Source organism: Castor canadensis, chromosome 11 (assembly GCF_047511655.1).
Source record: "Castor canadensis chromosome 11, mCasCan1.hap1v2, whole genome shotgun sequence".
Classification (NCBI taxonomy): domain Eukaryota; kingdom Metazoa; phylum Chordata; class Mammalia; order Rodentia; family Castoridae; genus Castor; species Castor canadensis.
This window is the reverse complement of record NC_133396.1, coordinates 113271360-113295949: the sequence shown is the minus strand read 5'-3', so window position 1 is coordinate 113295949 and position 24590 is coordinate 113271360.

Genomic DNA, 24590 nt, shown 5'->3' with positions numbered 1-24590 from the left:
ATGTCAAAATGAGGGTGACTAATATAAAACTTGAATTTGCTTTGATGTTTGGGCATATACATTTTTTCTTCCTCCGTTGTCCATCTTCCCACTATAAAACTACCAGTAAGTCTTACTATACTCATACCAAAAGCAAAGGCAGCAAAAGAAAAAAATAGATACATTGGGTTTCATTAGAATTTCAGTGTTTTAAGCTAGGCATGGTGGTGCACATCTGTAATTCCAGAACTCAGGAGGCACAGGCAGAAGGATCTTGCATTTAAGACCAGCCTGGTCTACATAGGGAGACCCTGTCTCAAAAAAGTAAAAACAAAACAATGACAATAAAAAACCACAAACTTTTGTTTATCAAAGGACACTATTAATCAAGTGAAAAGGCAACACACAGAATGAGAGAAAATACATGTAAATTATATATCTGCTAAAACATTAATATTTAGAAAATATAAAGAACTCCTATAGCTCAACAACAAAAACAATTCAAAATGGGTTGATGATTTTAGTAGACATTTCTCAAAAGAAGATATACAAGTGGCCAATAAGCAAATGAAAGGATGCTCAACATTACTAATAATGAAGGAAATGCAAATCAAAGTGCTTATTGTTATACCACTTTACCATTCAGGCTGGATATTACTAAAAACAGAAGGAAACAAAATGAACAAGCAGAAAATAATTCAGAATCTTCAGCATTGCTGGTAGGAATGTAAAATGGTGTATCCACCATGGAAGGAAACAATATGGAGGTTCCCCAGAAAATTAAACATAGACTTTTATAAGATACTTTATGAAAAATGAAACCTTGCAGCCTTCAATAGGCATTTGTGGAATAAAAGATTGAGTAAATGAAGTGAAGACATAATAAAAGAACAACTTACAGGATAAAGTATAGTTCACTCAAAACCTGTTTGGGGTACAAAATGTGAAATCTGAAGTCAGAGGATCAGTATTTGAGTTCTTACACTTATGAGACACTGATCAAATCGCTTTTCTAGGATTTCGTCTCCTCATCGGTAAAGTGGGATGAATAGTAATGGCTCCCTCACAAAGTTTTAGCCACACCAAGTCACAGCTATTTCTGTTTCCACTGCCCACAATAATAGCAGCTGGTGATCAGGATGTGAGGGTGTTTTGCTCAGGGTGCTAGGAAGGATAGGGGTGGGTGGCTGCCACTGCAGGAGCAAGGTATATTGTGAAGTGTAAAGCTGTTTTCCATTTTTGTTGCCAGGAATGTGCATGGTAACTTTATGTAAAGAGTTTACCTTTATGAGTTCTGCTTTTTATGCTTTCATTTATGAAGTTCTAAATCTAAGAGGGGGAAGGTGATAGAGAAAAGAAAGGATGATAGTTTGATAAGTCATCTGAGAAGATGAAGGGCAAAGGCATTAACATCAGGCACAAAGGATTATTGAAGATAGTCACTGTGTCCATGGCTCTTGGTTTACCATTGCTGTGGGGCCAAGGAATGTAAAAGAACAGGGGAAAATTTGGGCTGTTGGATTATAGAAATTCTGCCACTCAAATAGCAACTCCAGAGAATTCATTTCCTTTCCATCTGGACTTCTTCCTCATCTGTTCCTATCAAATAACAGGAATGATGTTTCTATTGAGGCAGATAACCAGAAAGTATGTTCGGTTCCCTCTTTTCTGCTCTTTCTCTTTCTTAGTTAAGTAGTCCATAATTCCTTTTCATCTCTCCTTTATAATGGTGGTGAGGATTGCTTTACTCACAGATGGAATGGCAAGCAATATCCCCATAACACTAAGATGATTTTGGTCTCTGATCTTTGGTGGATAAGGAAAGTGAATTTCATTGATCTCTGCTCTAATCTTTATTGTTTCCTTTCTCTGTTGGCCTCAGGTTTAATTTGTTCTTCTTTCTAGTTTGTTCCTAAAGCTTGAAGCTAAGGTCATTGATTTGAGACAGGTGGTAAATGTTATAAATCCCTCCCTAAGTCCTGCTTTATTGGCTTCTATCACAGTCTGGCCTGCTGTAGTTTCATATTTATTGAGTCCAAATTACTTTCTATTTCTCTTCTTGATTTCTTTGACTCTGGAGTCATTTTGACTGTTATGTAATTTCTAAATACTTGGGAGCTTTCTCTCTCTCTCTCTCTATATATATATATAAAATCTGACAATGTCTGATTTTTAATTGAGTATGTGTAGAGCATTTCATTTAATATGATTAATGGCATGGTTGGGTTTAAAACTACCTTCTTGCTATTTGTTTTCTATTTGTACCACTGATTTTTTTGATGTCTTTGTATTTTTCAGTCATCTTCTATTTAGTAGTATAGTATATAAATCCCATTTTATCTCCTTTTTCTCTTAATATCACAGCTTCTATTGTTTTAAGTAACTTGCTTTTTAGGGGGAATATATTTGTATTATGTTTCCTTTAAATTACCAATTATCATTAAAGTTATATCTTAAATCATATAAAAATAGAATAATACTATTTTCCGATATTCTTCATTCCTTTGTGGACACGCATAGTCTCATCTGGTATTATTTTCTTTTTTGCTCAAAGGACATTCTTTAACATTTCTTTTACTTATATTCTGCTGATTATGAATTCTTTCAATTTTTATATGTTTAAAGTATATTTATTTTTCTTTGGTTTATAAAAGATATTTTTCTAAGTATAGACTTCAAGTTTGATAAGTATTTTTATTCATCAGCATTATAAACCTTGTTCTTGCTGGCATTGTTTCTGATTTTTTTTTTTTTTTGAGACAGAGTCTCTCTATTTAGCCCAGACTGGCCACCAGTTTATGACCTCTGTGTCAGCCTTTCATGTGCTGTGATTACAGACATGCACCTTTACACCTCACTTCCAATATTATTTTTACCTTTGTTCTTCTGTAAATAACATGTCTTGTTTCCCCCAACTACTTTTAAGATTTTCTCTTTATTACTCACTCTAACTTCACTAATACTTTCTTCTACAGTGTCTTATCTGTTAATGCCTTTAGGTAGTATAGTTTTATCTCTTAAAGCTTTATTTGACCTCTGTTACATCTTTTATGTATTCACCTATTTTTTTGGCAGCACTGGGGTTTGAACTCAGGACTTTGCACTTGCTGGCAAGTGTTCTACCACTTGAGCCATGCCCATAGTGCTTATTGCTTTAGTTATTTTTCAGATAGGGTCTCATACATTTTGTCTCATTGCACTTCACACCATGATCCCCCTACCTATGCCTCACATGTAGCCGAGTATATATGCGTGTGCCACCAGGCCCAGTGTGTTCTTTGAGATAGATGGGTTCTTGCTAACATTTTTGTCCAGGCTGGTCTGGACCAGGATCCTCCTATTTCCACCTCCCAAACAGCTGCGATCACAGGTGTGTGCCATCATGTCCTACCTTTTTTCTCTTTTTTTGTTTGAGACAGGATCCAATTATGCAACCCAGCCTTGCCTGGAACTCACTGTGTTGCCCAGGCTGGCTTCAAGCTCAAGCTCCTCCTGCCTTACCCCTCAAGTGCTGGGATTACAGGTGCAAACCACCATACTCAGCTTTTACCTAACTTTTGAACTTATAAAAGACAGTTATAATAACTATTTTCATGTCCTGTCTACAAATGTACCACCTATTCTATAATTGGGTGTTTTATAATTAACTTTTTTTTCCTCCTCATTGTGGGTCATACTTTTCTGCTTTCTTGAATAGACTAGCAACTTTTATTGGATATGTTTAGTGTATTGGCTTATCCAACATATGCATGTACCATTTGGGCACTGGATACTTTTGTATTCTCATGAATATTCTTGAGCTCTGCTCAGTGAGGTAGATAAGTTGCTTAGAAATAGTTTGTTCTTTTTAGATCTTTCTTCTAAACTTTGTTATTTGGGAAAGGGAGACTGTTAGTCTAGGGCTAATTTTGTCCCTCTGTGGAGGCAAAACCATTCTGAGCATCCATCTGTGACCCAGAGGATATATGGTTTCTGATAAGAACTGCCCCATGCCACCATTCTGCAGCCTGAGCCACAGCTGGTCTCATCCTTTGCAGAACAAAGCCCACTGTCCCTTGTCTCCCGCCACCTCCCTTTGCCTGCCCCTAGCCCTTGCTTCAACAGCTGGTCTCATCCCTTGCAGAGCAAAGTCCCACTGTCCCTTATCTCCTGCCACCTCTCTTTGCCTGTCCCTAGCCCTTGCTTTCTCCCAAATGCTACTTAAGGCCAGACCCGCCAAGAGAAGCTGCTGTGCCATTTTTTTCTAGGCCAGCCAGCCTGCTTATTAAACTTTTGGACATGAGATACTTATCGTGAGCCTCCTCTGTGTATGGTGTTTCCACTGTGGTTGGAGAGAACATGAGGTATTCTCACCTCTGCATTAGTCTTAAGATTAGTCTCATCTTTTCACATGACCTCCACATACCAGGTAGTTTTCTATCATGTTTATACTGAGAAACTCTTAGCAAAGACTCAAGGAGGACCTTCCCTCTCCCTGTGTACAGCTCTCTTTACTATGGCACTCTACCTGAGAACTCCAGTTTCCTCTCCTGGACTTAAAGATCTATTTCCTCAAATTAGCATGACCACTGGACCTTACCTGGGTTTTACCTCCTTGAGACACAACCTGGAATTTCTGTTCAGTCTGTAAACTTGCTAATCATGGGGTTCACTACATTTTGTTACCTGATGCACAATCCCCAAAGGCTTTTATTTACTATATTTTGCTATGTATGTATATATATATATATATATATATATATATATACATATATACACATATATACATATATATACACACGTGTGTGTGTGTGTGTGTGTGTGTGGCTTATAGAAGGTGAAAGGATAAATCCAATCTTTGTTATTTTGTCTTAGTCAGAAGCAGCAATTTACTAGAAAACCAATTTGAATAATCATTTGGTAATTATTGGTCTGTCAGGTTGTGGATTTAAGTTGAAAATTCTCTAAAACGTATGATTTATTTTGGCTTTTTTCTTTAGTCTTCCAACATCACAATCTATTTTGCTCATTGTCTTCCTTCTTCCTTGTCCTAGAAATTTTGTAACATCAGTCTTACCCCTTTGATCTGGGAAAAGATCTTTGTGTAGCATCCAAGTTCTGCATGAACTCAGAAATTGGTAGTGCCCATTAGAACTTATTAATTTAATAAATTAAATGAGCTAATGATCCATAAGCAGTTATATACACATACATTCACAGAGTATTTTATATGTTCTATACTATTCTGAGTAGTAGGCCGATTGGCAGAGATATCTAACAGCCTGAAAGCTGAGATGATTTAGCCATAATAGGATTAAAGTTCATCTTTCTTCTGAGTATTTCTTGAGAGACTTTGGTATGGTCTAGGATTTCTTTTCAATAGAGTTATGTCCTGCTGGGTGGCTGGATTAAGGAAAGGTATTTACAAGGCTGCTATAAAGGTGATGGTGAAAGGGATGCTGCAATTTCACAGCACCCTCTGTCAAGCACACTTGTAAAAGCCATTATGGGGCCTGTCACACGCTTGGGGGAAGAGGCAGTGTCAGAGAAATGATGAAGATGCTGTCTGGAGTGAGGCCCTCCAATAAGCCAGGAACATCTGTCACCAATATTTCTGCTTCTCATGGCATCTGCAGCTTTCCTGCTCTTTGTGTATACTTCCTGCAGACTTCGTTCCACTTGCTTCCTCACCTCCCTAAGACACAGACATTCAGCAATAGGATTAAGGCATGTCTAAGTGAGCTGCTGTGTGATTTAAATACTTGATCCTACCATCTGAATTTACACTCTAACACAGACAATCAACCCACATAACTTCTTATATCACTTCCAAGGCCCCCCACTCGTCTCCTCCTTCTTGCCTTCCCTACACTCTCCCTCCCTCGCTGTTTCAATATTATCATTCTACACACTCCTCAACTACTGTTTTTTCCTAAATTCTATATTTGAAGTTTGACCTGTATGAGTCAATGGAAAGCGAATAGGTATGGAATCACATTTATTACAGACTATCAACAGACAAAGAAAACTTTAATGAGAAGCATCAACATCATTCCAAGAACACTGGATCCATAGTTACCTTATATTTTAAGTGTGGAAGAGTTTTAGGATAGAGAAGGAGGAAAAAAAATGTAAAAGCCCAGATCTTTTTTGTTTGAAAGAAAATATGTTTCATTTTAATACAGTCAATTTTATTTTTATTAAGGTAGTCTTACATTCTAATAACTTTCCCACTTGGGGCTCCCAAGACATGAATAACTTAAAAAGCATGCTAAAGCAAATTTCCTTATGATAGTATGCAGAGGACAGAAAACAGATCAGAATCTTTGGCCTCAATCCTTTTGTTTCACACCTGAGGCTTCTACTTGTGTGGCAATTTCATGTAACTACCTGGACAGTGATAGGAAATGAAGAGAAAGGATTCCCATTGAGGTCATATCTGGAGTTACAGGATGTGCTGGTTCTGGAGCTACCTACCCATACCATCCCTGAGTTTATAGTCCATGACCAGGAAGATGGTACAGCCATGAGTCAGCCTCTACTTGCTCTTAGGCTTATATTGCTGGATAACTCCCTCCTAGTGAATAGACTCAATTTTCTCCTGGAAAGGAAATAGGAGTCATTCAGAGAGACAGGGGTCAGGCTAGGTTCCTATAAAAGTCAAGAGCAGATTCTAGAACCAGATTAAATCCTGCCCTTACCGCTTTCTAGTTGTGTGACAGTGGGTGTCAACAGGGAACACATCTTTTCCTTGACGGTTCTGTCCATGTGAAGGAAATTTGTGATAGGGTACACAAATCGACCGATTCTTTCCTCCTTGGCGCTACATGCTTCACAATATGCCTTTGTTCTCTTTCATTATGACATGGCCCTTGGCCACATGTTCACTTTAGATAATGAGATGTTAGCAAATGTAACCCAAACAGAGGCTTGAAAAACACTTTTCCATAGAGCCAGTTCTCTTTTGCAGCTCTTGAGTGCCATGGGAAAAGAAGGCACCTTAAATAAATGTGATCTAGTGACTGGGGTTGTCATCTTATAAATGTCTCAAGTTGTTAAGGATACAATAGTGCCCTTTTGAGAGGAAGGACAGAATATGTGTAGATTTCTTCTCCATATTTGATCAATATATTGTGCCCAAATCAATCTTTAATAGGTAATTTCTCCCAATTGACTTTGGATTTCCCAGTTATAAATTCTGACACACTGAACCAGATGCTGGTATGGCTGAAGAAAATGAAATCTCCATCTATCTTAATTCAGTTAGTTTTGTAGTGCTCATTTTTCTTCAAAACCCATATGGTTATATGCTTTTCTGAATTCAAACTTGTGTTATATCAAATATTGCATAACATCTGTAACAGGGTCTTTAAAAAACACCCCATAATGTAACATTCCTATTTCTTCAGGAAAGTGTATAAATATCTTACTGGTTTGATAAAAACTATAAATCACATAGGACAGATGAGGTGAACATTTGTCACCAAATGCATTTTGAATTTTGGAAATTCAGATAAGAGACTATGGATTCTACAAAGTTTGGATACCAGGAATAAGTTTCCTTAGGAGGTTGTTTGATAGCTGGGGATATTTTGCTTCCTGGATTTGGTAGCTATGGGACCCATTCTGCACAATCTTGATGTTTTATTCACTCTGGAGGCTCACAAAGGAAGATTGGAGACTTAAATTTTTGTCTTAAGATAGTCTTAAGCCTGGTTGTACTGCAGGTACTCCAGTACAACCTAGTCTATAGCAGCCACAAGAACTTTCTAGACAGTGAGAAATCTAGCTGACATTAAAGCAGAAAGAAGTGGGGAATTTGAACTTTCTTTGCTATTTGATTTATATGTGAATCACCTGGGCTCAGTGAGATCTAGATGACTGGCTGAAAAGAAGGAATTGATCTGGGAATTCAGAAAAGTGGCCAAGCAGACAATAAGGCAAGATGGACATACTTAGTGGAAGGAAGAATGGAGTTTTCAGGGCTGTGGCTCACTGCTCAGAGAAGACCAATAACCTCTATTACCCCTTACACAGTGAATATGACATTTAGGACATCAGATCAATCTTCATTCCTTACTCCTCAGTGAAGAAATTCTCATTATATCAAGATGCCTGGTTCTCAGAGGCTCAAGGCTTAGGTTGCAAGTGTCCTCATGGGAATGTACTAATACTTAGAGTTGAGTGGATCCATAGTACACCAGGACTGAGAGATAAATGCCAACTACCAACTGTGCAAAATTTGTACTTGAATAGAGGAGGAACTAAGGAAAAAATCACTTCTAACTTCTCCAAAGAAAACCACTAGTATTTATTTTTAGATTAAAATTAAGACTTCATTGTATATTGTCAATTACTATCTACTAACATTTTATGCTTGGCACATAAACAATGTGCACATTTTCTTTAAAACAACTGTGACTAGGGGTCCCATACATGGCCTAGGATGTATTGAGTTCTTTTGAAAAGTGACTTGCTGTTTTTCACTAATGACTCTGCTAATTAATGTTACAATGGATTATTAAGCTAATATATATTTTTTCATTTTCCACTACTAACTCTCTTTTTCAGTTGAATGCTATAACTGAGGTCACACAAGTGGCTTGTTGGTATGGTCAGAACCAGAGATAGTGATTGTACTCTGGGGTGACTCTGCCTGGCCTTTCCATCTCTATGGGCAGTAACATAGTTCTGGCATGTATCCACAAATGTCATGTCAGCAATCACCTTTGTTTTATTTTACTTTGTCATCACTGGTTAATATTTCCTGGCATATCAGAAAAGGATTGCATCTTGATGCACAGGCTTCCTCTTCCTATTGATAGCCTTTGCAATTTGTCATAAACAGTAGATCATTAAATAAGCATATCTTTTCATCGTGACTGGCCTGGGAATAGTTTAGACTAGCAATCCTAAGAAAACTCCATCAACTCTTTCCTAAGTCAGATTCCTTTCAGTGGAACTGTATTATGTTGGGCTTTGTTGTATTTCCTGCTTTGGGCCAATAATGGGGCTTTAGTGACCCTTGGTTGTTTTGAAGAAGGATGACAGATTTCCTGCAGCTCTTTCTATAAGCAGACAGCTGTAGAAACATCACAATAATGAACCAAACATCTTCTGGCACCCAGGGAAGGTTCTAAACATTTACTGTCCTTTTACTCCTTTCTCTGGGGAATTTCTGCTAATATGATCTGGGGGAATCAAGAAATAGTTCTCATCTAAAGTCCTTGCCTCTAGCATCAACTAAGATCATTCCCTTTTCTTAGCCTTTGTGATCAGGTAATTCACTGGGTATTGATTATTTAGGCCAAGTCAACCATTTGGTGTTTACAGATTTGATCATAACTGGATGGAGCCTTGAGGACATACACTAAGCATAAATTAGATATGTCCTATGGTACTATGCTTGTTAATTCATATGGATGCAAGCAAAAACTATAAATCACATCTTAACATTCCTTTCCTATACTAATTCTCCATTGAAAAAGATACTCTAGGCTTTAGAAATTATGAACTGTACATTAAATACTTTATTTTCACAAGAATGATGTGTATCTCTCTAGCCACTTATTTTACTTTTTAGAGTAAGCTGGGGCATGTCCAAATAAATTGCATTTTCTTTTTTTCTGCTTTTGTCCCCAAAAATAAAATATAGATGCAAAAAAAAAAAAAAGACCTACACAAAGCAACTGCAGATCTCTATGAGTTATTACAGGGCATACAACTTTGCTACCAACATCTGGGTCACGAAATCAAATGTGCCACCAGCTCAGATGCTATCTGAATCACAGCTCTCTCACTCCCCAATGTGACTACTAAATTATAACTTCTTGATCACCTTCTTGATTTTCCTTTATGCTTTTATCATCCAAATGAGCATCTGTAAGAACTTCAGTTTAGTCTAACCCTCTTAAAGAAAATTAATATGTCTTTTAAGATTCTCCCTTTTTCCCTTTTTTCACTGTTGAAGAATAGAGGACATTTGACCTGGATATTTCCCTACAGTCTGAATGTTTGCAGTTGTCCACATAAGGCTCAGTTCAGCATGTTCCTTCCTTCCTGGTATTTACTACAAACTGGATCAGATCAGACAAGTCCTGATCAGACTCAGTTTCTCATTTTTTCAGGACTACATGTGGTAGTGTGTCTTTATAATAGGAGGTATTTGCTGTCTGCATGGCTTTCTTTTTGTGATGTTGGCAGCCATGGATGTTTCATGACCAGATCCCATAATACTTAATGAGGGTTTGCCTAAGGGCTTATCCTAATTTGATCATTTCTTTTCATTTGTTAGGTGGTTCACTTTTCTAACAGAACCTTCCCTTCATCTGCAATTTAGCCACTCACTGGTTACCCATTTTTATTCAACTTCCAGAAGTTTCTCCTTTGTGTGTGGATTTACCCGGAAAAGAAACTCAGGAGTCAGTTTTGAGAATATACTGGGGATTGAGTCCTCTAGCTGCTTTAATATTTACCACAGGTTCTTCTTTCTAAGATATTGTTTCATTGGGCAGCACCTTTCCCAATGCTAATGTGAAATTGGCCCATGACACTTGGCCATTTTAGATTTTTCCTGGTCTCCAGTGTTCAGGTACTCAAATTCTATGGCAACCTGTGGCTACTGGTAGTTTGTCTCCCCTTGTAGTTTAAGAGATGTGGAGATAACCTGCTATCTAGTTTTATTTTTAATCATAATTCGTATACTTTCTGTTTTGATGTTTGGGTCTTTTGTCTTTGTTTCATGTTAGCATTTGGAAAGATTGGAAAGCAATATAACTTACTCTATGCACTTCTTTCAGAATCACATGCTAATTGACTTACTGGAGGCTGAGGGTGGGTCACCTGCCCAGTGAGCGTGGGGGAGCTAAAAGAGCACAAAGAGGTCTAGGGTGAAGATTTCTTTTATATTTTTTTAAAGTATCAGGACTCTAGGTTTTAGCAAAATGAGCACTGTTCCATTTTTAAGTGTTTCTTTCTCTGGGTCAGATTTATAAAGTTCACTCTGTGAACTTGGGAAATTTAGTTAAATTATCTGAGCCTCATCTACAATTCAGAAAAAAATAGCCCTTCATGATTCCAGTTTTCCTAGTCATTCTTATATTCTCTTTCTTCTTCCTATCACCTTCATTCTCTACCAAAACCTACCATAAATGCCAATTGATTTTGTTTTATTTTACTTAGGTTTTTTTGTTTTTCTTTTTATGGTGCTGGGGATTGAACTCAGGCTCTAATGTATACAAGACAAGGGCTCTACCATTGGGAGATACCCCCAGCTCTTATAAATTACAATTGATATTATCCAATAAATTGCTCTCAAATCTTCTTATTTTTCTTCATTCCCACCACTACTGCTACATCCATGCTAGTATACAGAATCATCTTCTATTAGCTGGGGCCGTTAAAATGTTCCCACATCAACACTCAGTTTCTCCTCTCCTCTTTCTTGTGCCCATTCTTTAAACTTATGCAGAATAATTTCAAAACCTAATAGCATCAACCTTTTGTTTCAATAACACTAATGTCAACTCTTTACTTAAATGACTCTTGGACTTCTCATTGCTTATAGGATTTAGGTGAAACTGAGTTTGAACCGAAAGCTCTGGCCTCTTTTCATCTCTCAAGCTTATTTCACATGGATGTCACCAGTTGCCACCCTTATTTCAAGCACACTGGCCTACTTCCCAACAAGGACTTTGCAGATTAAATGTTGCTTTCTTGAAATGTTTTTCTCTCCCTTCTTCACCACCATAACTTCTAATGATCCTTTAGATCTGGTAAAAGGATCAGGTCCTCACGTAAGTCTTACCTAACTTTTTAAGTAGAGGAGATTTCACAAAGGCATTTGCACCAGATACTTTGGCTTCACAATCTCTACCACTTATTCATGACAGTATATAATTATTGTCTTTGCTCCACTAGCCCTTTAACTCCATGAAGACAGGGAATAGGTTATTTTTGCTCATCAGCATGTCCCCAGCACAATGCCTGGCACATAGGACTTAGAAAAAAACCTCATTTTGGCAGTCCTGGGGTTTGAACTCAGTGTGTCACATTTTCTAGGCAGGTGCTCCACCAATTAAGTCATGCTTCCAGCCCTTTCTGCTGTGGTTAGTTTGGAAATGTCTCAAATTTTGCCCAGGTAGGCCTGGATTGCAATCCTTCTATTTATGCTTCCTACAGTAGCTGGGATGACAGATGCATACCACCATGCCCATTTTTTTTTCACTGAAGTGGGGTCTTGTAAACTTTTTGATTGGGCTGGACTGAAACTGTAATCCTCCCAATCTCAGCTTCCAAAGTAGCTAGGATTATGGGTTCGAGATACTGATGCCTGCCTGAAATTTTTTATTAAATAAAAATGAATGAATATTTTTAAGATAGTTGTAGGCACATGGCTTGCCTTATGCAACAACCTAAGACATTAACTTCAAACAGCAACTAGGTTCTATTTATTTATTTAAAATTAAGCTCTATACAAAAATCTCAGTAACCACTTACTTGCTGGTGGTGGTGGATTGTAATAGGTGATAATGAAATCAAGTTTGATTATAACTGCCCCCAAAAAATCATGCAGTCACTTCTGTTAACATGGCACAAAGTCTCATATCCCTCTGTGCCTCTTGGTTTTCTAAGAGAATTGCTTGAAAGTTATAACTGAAGCAAATACAAGTCTGTCATTAGCTGGGATTAATCCATGTGTGATATTTAAGGAGAATTTACTTCAAGTTTTAACAATTGGGCAGTTTGGAATTCCAGAGTTACTCTGCTCTGTCTAAACACAAAATGGATTACCTTTAAGCAAAATCATCAGAGCCTAGGACATTTTATGTTCCTAACTTAGTCCTTTACCCTGGATGATCACTTTTGTAAAAATTCAAAATGCTAAGATAAAAGACTGCAATAAACAGTAAGGCAGTTCCTGTGTATGTGTGATTACTTAAGGATAAAGCAAATGAATAGAAAGGAACTTCCTTCATTTTCAAAAAATTCTAAGTCATTGTTCCTTAGCTGTATTATAGTCGGTCAAAACAACTCAGATAATTATGATTTACTATGAACACTCCCCAAGCACCTGAAGGCTGAAGTTCCTTGTGCCTACAATGAATGAGTCATTATGGCTTGTTTGTATAATATGGAGAGGAAAACAACAGGCTCGTATCTCCCTCTCACACTAGTGATAAGGTGACACACACTTAATCAAAATAAAGGGCACTGAAATAATTCAGAGGTCAGTTTCCAGTGGAATTATTGAAGAGTATCCTTTTTTTAGTTACCAGAAAAACAAATTTCAGGAAACGGATATAATAATCATTCAGATTAGATTAGTGGTTCAAAACTGGGGTTAATGTGTCCTCTTAAGGAACATTTGATAATGTCTTGGGATATTTTTGGTTGTCACCACTGAGTGCATTGCTACTGGCATCTAATAGATAGAAGCGAGGGATATGGTGGCTTAGCATCCTGCTTTTTTTTTTTTCAATACTGGGGTTTGAACTCAGGGCCACATGCTTTCTAGGCAGGTGGTCTACTACTTGAGCCACTCTGCCAGCCCAGCATTCTGGGCTCACCCCTAGCATGGAAGTATCCAGCCCAAAAGCCAACAGTGATGCTCCTTAGAATCCTTGAGCTAGATCATGAATGAGGAACTAATACACCTGTAAAGGATCTGGGAATCATTGAGACTCTGCCAGCTTTCAAGACGCAAGTCACTGATACAAGTCACCAAGTACCTGAAAGATAAGCCAAGACTAGGTTCTTCCTACTACACTTATATAAATATAACAGTATTTATTCAATAAATCATCCATCAAGTTTCATCCTTGAGAGTATAATGTAAAGATAAATGAAAGATCATTTTACACAGATATAGAACTTTAAAGAAAACAAAATTGGAAATGGAGCTTGATTTTTTTGTGGTAGGTATTAATTTTATAATAGTCTTCCCTAAATTTTATGATTCTCTTCTTTCTCATTTTCCCCTTTTGCTTCTCATTCCAATAAGTATATGACCTTCCATATTTTCCTGTGTTCATATAGAGATAGACGTAAACATGCATTCGTTATACATGTTCATGGGTAACTTTTTGTTTCATATTATGCACAATTTCATATAACTTGCTTTACTCATTCAAAACCATTTTAGGAGAAATTTTTCCAGGGCAACTGGTATACTCATCTTCTTCTTTTGATAGTATTTATCTACCATTATTTATCTACCATGACTTTCTCAGTCAGTCCCCTACTGATAGAAATTATTTATTTCCCTATATTAGTTTTTACATGGTGAAACATGCCAAAATAATATTTTTTGAAAATAGTTTGTCCTTATGTTTTTAATTTAATGTGACTAATTCTTGGAAGTGGGATGGTATAGTTGAGAATTTGGGAGAGTCTAGGTAAATGTAGAGGTGAGAGAAACTTCTTGTTAAAACTAGAAAACCCAAAATTTTAAAAAGACAAATTATTGCTTTAAATTGAAAAATTAAATTAAACTATATATGGAAAAGCATAAGATGTCAACAAATGTTTGCTTTTCAAAAATATTTATATAGGCAATGTAGATTGTGGGCAAAAAAATTATTGTTATATCCAAATGTTTTTTTTAAGTTGCCATAAAATTGAGCAAAGGAAGTATATAGGCAACTATGAAAATCACCAAACACATGGTAATATTTTTAAATTCTGCAAAGTAAAGTAGTAATATGATATCACTTTATACCTATCATACTGGGAAAATTAAGAAGAATATTAACACCTATTTCTGGCAGAGATGTGGGGCAAAGGATATTCTTACACATTCCTGGTTACAAAGCCATGGGGCCACTTGATATTGGACTGGAACTTCCAAAATCATAAGCCAACACAAAGTCTTTCTCTTGTATATTTATTATATCAGGTATGGGAAGCTGACTAACACAGCCCTGATTTTGGGGGTGGGGCAATGGCAATTCTTAGGTCCTTTCTCACATTCTTCTTTAGGTCCTGCTGTCAACCTCAGCCCTCCCTATCTGGTTGTAGCACAAGAACAGGGATGGCCACAGAGCTGAAAAAAGAAGTGAGTTCCAGGTTTCTGTATTCTTCATTCTTCTTCCCAATTACTGATGGTCAAGGAACTAGAGAAAAGGTTAGATCAAGAAGAATTTACCTAGAAGGTAACACACACGCACAGGAAATCAATGCGAGTCAACTCCCTGTATAGCTATCCTTAACTCAACTAGCAAAAACCCTTGTTCCTTCCTATTATTGCTTATACTCTGTCTTCAACAAAATTAGAGATAAGGGCAAAATAGTTTCTGCTGGGTATCGAGGGGGTTGGGGGGAGAGGGAGGGGGTGGAGCAAGTGGTAAGGGAAGGGGTGGGGGCAGGGGGGAGAAATGACCCAAACATTGTATGCACATATGAATAATTAAAAAAAAAAGGAAATTAAATGGAAAAAAAAATTACTCATGGTCAGCAAACATACCTACCAAAGAAATTTGAAAGAAGCCCAGCATTAAGTCTAGGTCTGAACAATATACAAACTAACAATAGGACCCTGATATGCAAAACTGCCTTTGCAATCTCTGAGGTTTTCATGACTTCTCATGAAAGCAGCAGAAGGCATTCTTCTTATATACAAGAATGGAACTTGGCCGAGATCCCCAGAATCAACTCCTATAATCAGAGTCAAAAGGCAGCATCCCCTGGGCAGAAATGAACAGAAGTACAGTTGCTACCTACCCTTCAGCAACAAGGCTTTCCTTTTCTTTGCACACTACAGTTATCCAGGCTCTGTCACTTTTCATTAAAGTCATACTTATAATGAAGATACCAAAGTAAGACTTTATGAGTCTTAGAGCCCCAGAAATTGCTCTTAATAATCAGAAATTATTTACAAAGCCCAATCTAGTAGAATATATTTTAAAGCATCTGTGTCATACAGATTGTATTCTCAAGGACAATGCCATTGAATAGAAATAGTGAAAAGGTAGGTTTTAAAGGTAAAGATTTTTTAGCTATTAAAAATCCATTGAAAAGTCAAAGCTGAGGTAAATTGAGAGAAATAATAAATAATAGTATTGGATTATAATTCCAAATATAAAATAAATGCCCAACTATTCATACTCATATAAATAAGTTATTTTGTAAGTAAATGAAGGGGAAGAGACAAATTTACCAATGCAGAGAAATCTCAAATAATATACGCTCTATCTCATTCCCAAAGAGGAGCATAACTCACCCTGCAAGATGAACTGCATAGTGACTTTCTTTTACGAACAATGTGGATGGGAAAAAGGAATAACTTCATAGGGGAGAAGCTTGAGGAAAAGATGTCAGCATCTAATGTCAGCAATAGGTCATTTCATTATACTTCCCTGATATGATGTGATGAAAATGGTACTACTTTCTCCTCTCAAAAACCCATACCACCATTCTAACCGTGAAAATAATGTCAGTCAAACCCAAATTGAAGAACAGTTGTTCGAAGTAACTGACAAATACTCCCCCAAAGTGTTAAAATCATTAAAAACAAGGCAAGTCTAACAAACTGTCACAATCCAGATCAGCCTGGAGAGACAGGACAGATAAAGGTAATGTGATAAAAGCAGCCATAGACAAGGCTTATTGTGAGTGGTTGTGTTCCAGTACAACATTGTTTACAAAACACATGGCAGGCCATAGTTTGCCTCTCTCTTTTCTGTCACATTCCCTTCATAGAACCTGTAACGGATTTTTTTGCTTGTTTTCTTGATTACCACCTGTTGCCTTCCCCAAGCTAAACTCTACCAAGTTAGAAAATCTGATAAAAGATATACAAAAACCATGTGACACAAAGTTATTTTAGAGAGGAGTTATTTAAATATTTAAAAAGCAGATAAGTTCATCTCAGCATCAAGTCTTCCAAAGAATAGAAAAAAGTAGAAATCATTCCAAGTAATTTTATGGGGCTTATATAAGTTGTATCATAAACAAAGGAAAAAATAAGTACATCTTGAGCAGGGAATCAGAAAAACTCCTATTCATAAGCATAGATGAAACATACTAAGAAAAATGTTAGCAATGAAACCTTATGTAGTCAATAATTCATGGTGACCAAGTTAGGTATATTCCGGAAATTCAATGTTGCTTCAGTTTTAGAAAATCTATTAATATGTTTCACCACATAAACAAATCAAATAAAATGATATGATTGTCTTAGTGTATACAATAAAGAGCATGCAATAATATTTAACATTCATTCTTTATATTTGAAATTCCTTACTAAACAAGAAATACAGGGTTTTGAACCTGCAAAAAAAGGGCATGACAAAAAAACTGAAGAAATCATTATACCAAACAGTAATCCATTTAATTGGGGACATGATACATTTTCCTACTACCAAAATTTCATTTAACATTTTATTAGAGATTCTGCCAAATATAGAAAGATAAGAATAGATGTAACTGTTAGAAAGGAAGAAAAAATCTTACTCGTTTCAGAAGATATCAAAGTCTATGTAGAAATCCTAGAAAATCTTAGACACTTGCTTTTATAGATAGAAGAAAGTTGTGCAAGGTATCTGTATATGTAAGTTACAATTAAAAAATATACTGATGAAGTGTGAATTACAATATCATTAGGACACCCATGAATACAGGTAACAAAATATATGGAAAATCTTTACTGAATGACTTTAAACACCCAATTTAATCAAGACATATAACCATGCTCATGGTTGACAATTCTCAATATTACAAATATGTCAGTTCTTCACAAATTTAATTGATTGATTTGATACTATTGTTATCAATATTCCAACAGGGATTTTCATAGAACTTGACAAATTGACCTAAAAATTTATTTGAAAAAGCAAAGGGCCAGAAATATTCAAGAGCTCCCTGTAAAACATGGAGGAGAACCTTTTCAATCAGATATCAAGATGTTCATACAAAGCTTTAGGAATACACAGAGGTACTGGCACAGGGAAAGAATGATTAATGGAACACAACTGATCTCCCAGATCTACATCCACACATATGCAGAAATTTGATATAAGGCAAGTATGATATGGCACATAGGAGTGTAATAATTAGTGCTGGAATATTGAGTATAAATGTGAAAAAAATTGCATCTGCTTCACAGCATGCAAAAACTAAATTTCAAATGGATTAAGACATATTTATGAAAGGCCAGATTTTAAAATCTTTAGAGAAAAATATAAGAAATTGTCTTTTTGACTTTGGGAAAAGGAGGCTATCTAAAGATTAAACATATATTCTCACACACAGCCAAAACTGACAAATCTGAACATGATAAGATTAAGAATAGCAGGCAGCTGGTGGCTCGCACCTGTAATCCTAGCTACTTAGGATGCAGAGAGCAGGAGGATCACAGTTTGAAGCTAGCCCAGGCAAGTTTGCAAGACCATATCTCGAAAAACCACACCAAAAAAAAAAAAAGGGCTGGTGGAGTGGCTCAAGATGTAGGCCCTGAGTTCAAGCTCCAGCACCACAAACAAAAGAATTAAGAACACATGTTTATCAAAATATTTCAAGAAGAAAGCAAAGAAGAAAATCCAGAAATACAAAGATTTGTGCAACACATGTAACTAGCACTGCATTGTTATCAAAGAAATGTAAGTAAATTCCAAAATTCAATTAGAAACAAATATATATCAATAGGAAATGAACAAAATCACAAATGGTCATTTCACAGATGAGGAAATAGAAATACCATATGTGTGTGTGAGAGAGAGGGGTGCTTATATGCTCTGTTGCTAAATGTGTACACAGCATACTCTTTTTTATTATTATTATTCATATGTGCATACAATGCTTGGGTCATTTCTCCCCCCTGCCCCCACCCCCTCCCTTACCACCCACTCCGCCCCCTCCCTCTCCCCCCACCCCCTCGCTACCCGGGCAGAAACTATTTTGCCCTTATTTCTAATTTTGTTGAAGAGAGAGCATAAGCAATAATAGGAAGGAACAAGGGTTTTTGCTAGTTGAGATAAGGATAGCTATAACAGGGAGTTGACTCACATTAATTTCCTGTGCATGTGTGTTACCTTCTAGGTTAATTCTTTTTGATCTAACCTTTTCTCTAGTTCTTGGTCCCCTTCTCCTATTGGCCTCAGTTGCTTTTAAGGTATCTGGTTTAGTTTCTCTGTGTTGAGGACAACAAATGCTAACTAATTTTTTAGGTGTCTTACCTATCCTCATATCTCCCTTGAGTGCTCTCGCTTTTATCTTGTGATCAAAGTTCAATCCCCTTGTTGTGTTTGCCCTTGATCTAATGTCACAGTATACTCTTAAGATAGTTTATCATCCCGAATCAAGTTTAACCATTGAGCAACTCCACTCCTGCACATACATGCTAGAGAATCTTTTGTGTGGGTAGACCAGAAGACATGAATATGCCTTCCGCAGTACAATTCTATTTATAAAAACCTAAAATGACACAAAATGACACATTACTTAAGGATATATACTCCTTCTCAAAGGAAAATCTTTACATCTTCAACATTTTTTTTTCTTTTTGTCAGTGTTGCGGTTTGAACTCAGGGCTTCACATTTGCTAGGCAGGCACTTTATCACTTGAGCCATGCCTCTGACCCTTTTAGCTCTGGTTATTTTTTGAGATAGGATCTCGCTTTTTTCCAGGCTGGCCTCCCACAGTAGCTGAGATGACAGACATATGCCACCATGCCCTGCTTTTCCTGTTGAGACAATCCCACAAACCTGTTCCCTAGGCTGGCCTGGAACCTCAGTCCTCCTAACCTTTGCCTCCTGGGTAGTTGGGATGTCAGGTGCTCACTTCCACACCCATCTATTGGTTAAGATTGGGGTCTCACAAACTTTTTGTCAGACTGTCTTCAAACTGTAATCCTCCAGATCTCTGCCTCCAAGTAGCTAAAATGACAGGTATGAGCCTCTGGTGTCTGGCACATCTTTGACTTTTAACAATTTGGTTACAATGTGTTTCACTAAGGACTTAGCTGCATTCATACTATTTGGATTCCATTGTTCTTCTTGAATTAAGATGTCCATTTTCTTCCCCATATTTGGGAAGTGTTTAATGATTATGTCTTTGAATAAGCTTTGTACCTCTCTCTCTGGAACTCCAAAATGTAGATATTGTTCAGCTTGACAGCATCACATAGGTTCCTTAGGTTCTCTTCACTTCTTTTCATTTTTCTCTTTTTGTTCTTATGACTGGATAATTTCAAATGAGTGTCTTTGAGTGACCAATTTATTTCTCCTACTGATCAAGTCTGATATTGAAACCCTCTTAGTGAATTTTTCAGTTCATTTATTGCATTCTTCAACTCTAAAATATCTTTTCATATCTCTTCTTTTCATAGCTATATTTCAAATCTATTGAAATTGTCATTTTGTTCAGATATTTTTCTGAGCTCATTATTTTTATGAGAGTTATTTTGAATACTTTGTCAGGTAATTTATACACCTCCATTTCTATAGGGTAGGTTTCTGGAGATTTGTTTTGTTCCTTTTATTGGGTCATTTCTGCCTGCTTCTTCATGCTTTCTGCAATGTTGTGTTGTTATTCAGGTGTTTGAAGGCAGTCACCTCTCCTTGTCTTTATGGACTGAGATTTGTACAGGGAATGACAGTCAACATCAAACCTGGCTAAGGACTCCAGGATTCCCTCAAAACTTTTCAGTGTCCTTCTAACTTTGTGTGTGTAGATTTTTTTTGAGGTTAGTATTTTTTTTTTATTTTATTGGGTGGGCATACATTGTGGCATTTACAAAATAATTACAATATATTAAATATATCATACTTGAATGCACCATATTTTTTCCCAGTTTTTATTGTTGTGCTGGATAGAAGTACCTTGTTGCATTTAAAAAAGTTCTTACAATATGTCAAATAAATCATCCTTGAATTCACCCCTTCCACCATTTTCTTTTATCTCCCCACCTCCCATGCCCAGCAGATTCTTAATTGTAGATACCTGCTGGTCTTTTTTTCAATAGCTCATAATCTCTTGCTCCCTCTGGTGTCTGCCTACTATACTATGGGTCTACTTAAACAGCAGCACACTGTCCAGCTTTTATTTATTTCAGTTTCCCTCAATTATTTAGGTATGTTGGATACTCTCATTATCCAGAATTCAATAGACAGAGACAAGTTCCTTAGGAAGCCCCCTCCCCACCAAAAGCCAGAATATTGACCTCATGCTCTACTGTTTTCTTTTTGTGCCTCAGAGAGTCTGCCAACTGTGTCATCTTTTTTTCACTCTGCCTGCATTGAGAACCAGTGGTATGCTATCTATCTCTTTTTGCTGTTGTGGTTGTTCTCAGCGGCTGGCATCTAGAATTTTCTGGGTTCTATCAGTGCTTTAGGACAGGTGAGAATACCCAGTATCCTGGTCAGTTGCACAAGTGTCGGAGCATTTGACATTGAAATGGTTCGGATATGGCTTGAGTGTTCCCCAAGGCTTCATGTGCTGAAATTTAATTCCCATTGTGACGTATTAAATGAAGATGGAACTCAATCTGACTGTGGTGTTTAGATTTGGGACCTTTGGGAAATGATTATGATGAAACAACATCAGATTGAATCCTGTTGGATTTGTATGAAGAGGGAGAGAGGCCAGAAAAATGGGCACACACACATGCCTTCCTTGTCTCTTGCCATTGGGTATTCTGCAATGCCTCAAGACTCTGTTAGCAAGACGGCCATCAATGTATGAGACCACTTAGATCTAGCATTTTTTTTTTTATACATTAACCTACCTTGGATAATTCATTATAGCAACCAAAATGGACTAATGTAATGTACCGTCAAGATTTCTCTCTCCATCCTCAGAGAGAATCCAGGAACTAAGGGTTTCTTTCTGATAGGGTGGTACTATGCCAGGGGAGGAACTGTGGTTTTGGGGTGCCATGAATGTTCTTAGTGGCTTTAGTGTAGCTGATTTTGCATTTACCTGGGATGCATGAGCTTCTTAACTGGCTCCTGGATTTCTCATAAATGGAATTGGTCCATGTATTGTTAAATCAGTGTTTCCATGGCAAGAGGGTCCAAGGCTTCATACGTGGCCATGCTGTTAATGTGCTTTTGAAGTCATGGTGATATAGTGAGAGAAGGCAGTGCCATCAAGATCCTGGGAAGGGTTATCAATCCCCAAGAGAGAAATGGATCCCGTGATAGCATCTGGTCATTGAATTTGAAGTGTGCCTGTAATCTGTACATGGGCTTCATACTTTATTCAAGCCAATAAATTATTTTTTTGGGGGGGATGAGTGTTCATTTGCTTAGAGCCCTTAAGTAATAAAGATATGATGCAGTTTAAAAAAAAAAACCAAAGCTGTAAAACATCCTCTTAATGAACCTATTACCTCAGTTCTTTGCTCCTTATCATGGTATCAAGAATGATTACATCATGGACTCCATTTACCTTTTCTGCCCTCATTTCTCACTACTCCTGTCCTGCGCATATGTGCTCCAACCACGGTGTTCTATGCTTCACCTTCAAGTATTTAATTATGTACTGCATGCTTTTTCCTGGTGTCTTTATTTTTTCCTATAATGCCTTCCACCACCTCATGGCGATCCCAAAGCTGCTTATACTCTAAGTAACAGTTTATATGCTCCTTATGTGTGGTAGTCAGAATGAATTATGTGAGCTGCTGGTATTCTGTTCACATTATTAAAATTCAGTCATTTGATGTTTTTGGTGAATTGAGGAATGCATTTGCTATCCCATTAAGCAGGGAGCCCCTTGATGGTAAGACCCATGTCTGTTCATTTGCATGCCTATTATTGAATGCTTGCTGACATTTAATAAACATTAATGGAATGAATGCATGAAAAACTTCCTTAAGTGGGAAACAGCAAGATGAATGCAAAAGTTTATAGTCATGAAATTAGTCAGACCTCGGCAAATAAATGAAAGTATGGAGAACTACTTTGACCCTGAATTTTATCTTGTGCGGAGTTTACAGGGCCCTTTCTTAAGCAGACTTCTTCTTTTCACAGCTGTACAAGGCAGCTTGGCCCTGTTTGGTTCCTTTTCAAATTATCATAACTGGATCAGATTTGACATCCTCAACAAAATGCAAATTTTCTCCACTGTTTTATCCTGCTTGGTGAAAAATCCATCATTTGGCCTTTTGACTGTGACATGCACTCTGGGATTTTTAAGAATATTTTTCAGAGGAAACAGAGAAAGGATTCTCTCCATTACATTCTAGCTGAGGTTAACCTATGCATTTAGAGGTTTTCTTTCCAGTTTTGTGCTGCTTTTGTTTCGTTCTCTACATTCGTCACCATGGATGCTATGTTTGGAGAGAAAGGGGTTTCAGTTGTATAACCTGCTTCCTGTTAATTCTTCCATTATGGAACATTTTGAGAACAGATGTAATGACTTAAATATAATAATAAAAGTAAAATTAATTATATCCAGACAACCTGAGCCAAGTCAAATAATTTTGCAAAGTGAATTATTTATATTTTCCTCTTTATAGAGTGGGTAAAACAATCTTGTATCCATTAGTTTAATGAAATAATATTGAACAGATAATTTGCACAGTGATTTTATGCAAACAAGTGGATCATTGTGTTCTACTTCTGCTATAATAAGACCCAACAGGTCATGCAGTTCAGTGACAATGACCTCTAGACATAACAATTGTGTGTCAAAAGCATGTTACATGACTGATAAAACATCAGTTTTTTCTATATCACAAATGCCAACAACATAAAATATATTTATTTTATTCAGTAGGATACAGAAGTATATTTAGGGAATAGCTTATAGGATTCTTTTTACTGGTTCCACAGGATTTCAAGAAAGCAGACTGGTCTCTCATCATTTTTACTTCATCTATAGCATGAAGTGTACAGTGATTGGTAAAGAAATTGATCAGATGAATAAAAAATGAATGTATCACAAAATATAATGTGGAGGAACATAAAATTTTGGAGGGAACTGTGCTTTAATGAACATATCTATAAATATTGAAAGACCAGGAATGGCAAACTAGCATTGGTGACAGCTTCACTCTGAGTGTGTGTTTCTACGTACGTAGCTTGATGAATGTGATCTCAGGAGAAATTGATTTTAATGTCCTAATGGTCTCAAAACCAGTAAACAAAATCAGATGAAAATTAACAGTAACAACCTTAACAGGGAAGTCTTCAGCCTCAATATGTTGCTCTGATACGCAACTGCTTATCCCTCCTCAGGCCCCACTTTGATAGATGTGTAGAATGTATAGTTGTTTCAAATAAAGTACATTCTCTGTATTTGTTGGCATTTTAAGTCATGCTTATGTATAATTTAATTAAAAAATAAGAAGGCATATATATGGCTTTCAGGATTTCCACTTTTGTGTAACAAGAGAATGAAGAGAAAATTCCTAAACTGGTTGAAATCATCTTTTGGTTAACTCAAAAACAAAGCAAAACAAAACAAAGCAAAACCAAAGCTGCAGGAGGGATATAAAGAAATATACCTGAAATTGCTTAATGTGTTAAATTTCTTTGCAGACCACAGGAACAACACTTATTCTCCACAATTGACTCAAGGGTGTAAATGGCAAATTCTAAGTTGTCTGACTATTGTGACATCACTCCTAATTATGGGAAAAAAGAAACCGTATATTACTCCTGAATTTCTTGATAGAGTGTGTCATGGCCAA